Here is a 5,673-nt window from a genome sequence, read left to right as displayed (position 1 = left end):
CTCAGGAAGTCTGCCCCTCAGGGTATGCAACAGGTGACAAAGAAAGGGCACATTTTGATTCATACATCACATTTTCTTTACCTTAAGGAGAAAACATGATCAAGTCCTATGTGCTAATTTAATTGTTTCAAGGGAGATTCATGACCAACTTTGAATCTATTTAATTTTTTTTGTATATATATATATACATACGTATGTATATAATATGTATATATATATGCATATATAGTTTTTATTTATGCATTGTTTGAATATCTTCTATCCACATGGATAATTGCTTTGCTGGTTGTTATAAGGGATACAACTAAGTGAAAGAAACTTTATTGACTTAGAAGAGCTTACAATTTATGATGGATGCCTGTTATTTTTATCTAACCAATGTCCCTTTCCTTATGTTCTGACAGTTTCAGCCTCTTTTTCTATGGGGAAATGTTTCTTCCACTACTCATTGCATTAAATTCTGGCTGCTAATCATGGTATCCTCCTCATCCTTTCAAGTCATAGGAGTGGCCATGTGACACATGGCCAATCAGAGGACTCCATTCCCTCAGCCACAGTGACTGGTGCAAGAGGTAGGCATGTAACCTAAATGAAGAAAAGTTGGAATTTTTATAAAACTACAGTAAGGATAAAGGTAATGTTTTTTCTTTCCTTTAATCAACACTTGGGAGAAATTCAGAAAAGGAAGATTTAGTCATTCCTGAGGCCAGCCCTGGACTTTTCTGGTTACACAAGTTCACAAGACCTTTTTATTTATTTATATTTATATTTTTATTTATTTATTTGGGTGGGGGGAGAGAAAAAAGTGGGCGAGGAGCAGAGGGAGCGGGAGAGAATCTTAAGCAGGCTCCACACTCAGCACAGAGCCCAATGTGGGACTGAATCTCATGACCATGAGATCATGACCTGAGCTGGAATCAAGAGTCATACACTTTACTCACTGAGCCACCCAGGCATCCCTCATAAGACCCTTTTTAACTTAAGCTAATTTGAATTGGATTTCTATCATTTGTCACTAACAGAGTTCTGACTTATAGACAATTTATTTGGGGGAGAAGTTATATATTTATGAAATGTTAACTCACATACAATTAAGATATTATTATATGACAGGCAATTATGAAGATACAGACATATTGCAGGTACTTAACATTTATTTTATTAACTCATTCCAATTTTTTTAAATTAAGAAGTGACGATTATAATTCATTCTAAGTCAGTATATAATTCTTTCAAGTTGAATACATACTTAAAAAGGCATTCAAGTGTATCATTGCAACATATGGCAGTTGCCCAATCAGAGATATCCATTTATATATTTCAGAATTAAGTCAAGATAGTATTTATATAAGGCAGGTAATATGGTACAAAAGAAGAGTTTTAGAATCAGAGAACTCTAGGTTCTCTTTAAGGATTGACTTCTTATGAATTGGGTAACCTTGGGCAAGTTATTCAATATATGAAAACCTTTCTTTTTTTCATCTGCAAAACAGGTATAATGGTCCTACCTTGCAGGATATTTCAGGATTATAAATTAAACCTGTAAAATGCTTGCTCAGAGCAGAGAGAAATTATTGACTATTATTATTTTCACAGTAGTTGTAAAAGGGCAAAATGGCCATTTGCTAATTATCTTTAGTGCATAATTATGAGCCAAAAATGCTCTTAATTAAATAATCTTTCCTCTCCAAGAAGACTGTTTCCATTATATCTACTATTGTTAAACATTGATCTGGAATTTCTAGCCAGTGCAATATGATAAGACAGAGAAGAGATATGATATTAATATTGGGAAGGAGAGACAAAGTTATCATTACTTACAAATGATGAAATCGTATCTCTAGATGAATAAAGATAATCAACTAAAAGAACTAATAGAATAAAAAAGATTTGAAAGATAATCAGATCTGATCAAAATGTATAAAATGTAATTCATTTTCCATAGACATAATAATAAGATAGAAATTTAGACTGAAAAAGCAAATATCCCATTCAAAATAGCAACAAAAATGTGCCATACCAGAAACTGAAATATAAAACCAAAGTAGTTGAAACATACAGTATAGGAGAAAGAGTAGATGGATAGATTTCTAGAGCAAAACAGTCAAGAAATAGATCTATGTATATATGGAAATTTGCAAGTACAGAAGTTATTATTTATAATAACTAGAGTAAGTTTGGATACCCAAAAAGATGGTGCAAAGATAATTGGCAAAACATTTTTAAAATACTATCCAAAACATAAATTCCAGATGAAGAGTTAAATCTAAAAGATTAAACTGTTTAAGAAACTAAAGAAAATCTGCCATTATACCAGGATGGAAAACAACCAAAAAACTAAAAACTGGTTACACAAAATTATTTGGAGCAAAAGATGCCATAAGCAAAGCTTAAAATCAAACGATAAATTTAGAAATTCAAGTGAAATCCATGACAAAGTGTTGAGTTGTCATTTATAAAGAATATCTAAAAATTAGTATAAATATTAAAATGACCAGATATAGTTTAAATTAACAAATGACACATGTAAGCTTGGATTAATTGATATTCTTTAGGATTCACCTTTTACACTTGAAAATTTATGAAAGTTAGTGAAAATATCAGTAGAATCCAGTTGCTCAAATTATTCTTTAAATTTTAAACAGGGGCGCCTGGGTGACTCAACCAGTTAAGCATCCAACTTCGGCTCAGGTCATGATCTTGCAGTTTGTGAGTTCAAGCCCTATGTCGGGCTCTGTGCTCTCCCTCTCTCTCCCCCCTCTCTGTCCCTCCCCTGCTCATGCTCTGTCTCTCTCTCTCAAAAATAAACATTAAAATTAAAAAAAAAATAAATTTAAAACAAACTATCAGGAAGTCTTTTTTTTAAGAGAGGATTACTTGAGTAAATTTGATTCTCAAAGTATAGGGATCCTACTTGTTTTAATTAAAGCTTTTTGCATGGTACCTAGCAGGATGCTTTACACAGATGGGAGTTTAATGATGATGATGCAGTCTATAATAATGTTCACACAATATGTGAAATATTTTGTAATCATGTGGACTTCTTTATGACAGCAAACATGACTGATTAGATCAATATCATTTGCATTTCATTATGGCCTGATGGTTTTTTTATTCTCTTCTTACATTTTAATGAGGTCTTAGTATGCTAAAAGAATATTAGCAGGATTACGGCAATTTTTTCATATTGTATCCTCTCTGGGATTCTTTGGATAGAAAAGGTGGTAAGGTCTTATGAGTTGTTACTATATAAACAATTTGAGTACAAATTGTTTCGAGATATTGTCCTATGATTTTTTATCCCAACTAGAGTGTAGGCTACTTTTTGGCAAACGATTTGATTTCTACTTCTTCCCTCGTAGTTATTTGCACTGGGTAGGTGCTGACTAAATTAACCATTTCAACGAATATTTATTTCAAGCACCTAACATATACCTTAGATAGTATGTTAGGAACCCTAGTACAAGGGTAACTTTGTTACAAGGGTAACTAAGAAGGCATCGTTTTTGTCCTCATGGAGCTCACAGTATAGACAGGAGACAATTAAACAAGCAAATGTATTAGATTCAATATAGGTGAGTCAATAGGGAAAGTCCAGCTGCTGTGGAAGCACATAACAGGGAGTACCAAGTTCACTTATTATTATTCTAGCACAGCAGAATTGTTTTCAAACCCTAGCAAATTATTTAAATTATGAATACCAACTATGCCCCCAGGGGAGAGGGAGAGAAATTGTAACTATCTCTAGTTTATGGGTGAGGAAGCTGTAAGTCAGATTGTTAAAGGGGTTTACTAAAGATGATATAGTGCAGTGTTAAGCCATGGTGAATCTTGGCTCTGCCGTTGATGAACTGAGTGGGCAAATTTCTTTTTTTTTTTTATTTAAAAAAAGTTAAAAATATTTATTTATTTTTGAGAGAGAGACAGAGACAGAGCGCAAGCAGGGGAGGGGCAGACAGAGAGAGACACAGAATCCTAAGCAGGCTCCAGGCTCTGAGTTGTCTCCAGGCTCTGAGCTGTTAGCATGGAGCCAGACGTGGGGCTCAAACTTACGAACTGCCAGATCATGACCTGAGCCAAAGTCGGGTGCTTAGCCGACTGAGCCACCTAGGTGCCCTGCAAATTTTTAAATATTTTTGGGAATCAGGATTTCGACCTATAAAAATGGAGATAATGGTGAGCATAACTGAATTAATACGTATGAAAATAACTTAGTACAGTGCAAGCCACTTGGTAAAGGCTAAATAAATGGTAGCAAAAAAAAATATTGGGGCGCCTGGGTGGCTCAGTTGGTTAAGCATCCAACTTCGGCTCAGGTCATGTTCTCATGGTTCGTGAGTTTGAGCCCCATGTCAGGCTCTGTGCTGATAGCTCAGAGCCTGGAGCCTGCTTCAGTTTCTGTGTCTCCCTCTCTCTCTGCCCCTCCCTGACCTGTGCTCTCTCTCTCTTTCTCTTTCTCTCCCCAAAAAATAATAAAAACATTAATAATTATAGTAATAATAATAACTAAGAAATATGAAAAGGCCACACAGTTATTTATTAAATAAACCAGACAGTTATTATTTATTTGATACCCAGTGTGTATCAGCAGAAGCATCATGTTGATTATATACTGAAATAAAGTCCATATGGTCTACAAGCTTTTCAGGGCTATGAAAATATCTGAGAACTGAAAAGCTTCATTGTTGGTTCCCCCCACCAAAAAAAAAAAAAAAAAAAAAAAAAGAGAGAGAGAGAGAAAGAAAAGAAAAAGCATAATGAAATTTAAAATAATAACTATTTTATTAAATATTTGCAAAATATTGATATTAATTTAGTATTTCATTATTTTAAAAATAATTTCTAGGTCAGGTTTAGTATTTTGAGAGGATGGGGAGTCTGCTTAATGACTGTCTAGAAATCATAGTCCTTTAAGAATTAAACCAGTTATTTATAGCTAAATAATTTTAAAAGCAAAATTATAAAATTATTTTATAATATTATAGCAAAAAAGTTATATGAATTATGGGATGTGAGTTTATTTTAACATATTCAGTATGAAGTGTGAAGTGTGGTACAGTCTAGAGGAGTTAGGGTGAAAAAGTTTCTGTTAGGTGTTGGTCATGTCTAGTGTGGGATCTCAATCCTCAATGAACTCAGAGTCTGGTAGAGAAACAGACATACAAATAATCATACTACAGTTTTATAAAGGATGTAGTTATGTTTTATACCAAGCATAGTAGTGACAAAAAAGGAGGTAAGATCAATTGTAAGTAATTCAGAGAAAATTTCTTAGAGTTGGAGATGCTTTGGCTGGGCCTTAGGTAATACAGCAAGGAGTGAGGTGAACAAGGTTGGGGAAAGAAAAGGATATTTGCCACAGGGCCCAGAATTGGAAGTCAGGGAGGTATGAAGATGTGTTCTGAGGAGTGCTCAGGAAACATCTAGAAGGGGAGACAGAGAACACAAGTCTGTAAAGGCAGACGGAGGGCAATAAATGGAACACCTTCTGCAGGCTTTGTCCTATGAGCAATAGTAAGATATTAGTTGCTTTTTAAAAAAAAATCAGATTTCTGATCAGAAAGACTGCTTTTTTGTACCTGTTAGGAAACACTGATCAAACTAAAGAACAAAAAAATAAGTAGGGGAAGGAAACCAATATTTGTTGAAGACCTACTCAGTGGAGCAGCATGC

The sequence above is a fragment of the Panthera tigris genome, chromosome A2, assembly GCF_018350195.1.
Source record: "Panthera tigris isolate Pti1 chromosome A2, P.tigris_Pti1_mat1.1, whole genome shotgun sequence".
Lineage (NCBI taxonomy): Eukaryota > Metazoa > Chordata > Mammalia > Carnivora > Felidae > Panthera > Panthera tigris.
The sequence above is the reverse complement of the archived record's forward strand: the minus strand, read 5'-3'. Positions refer to the sequence as shown.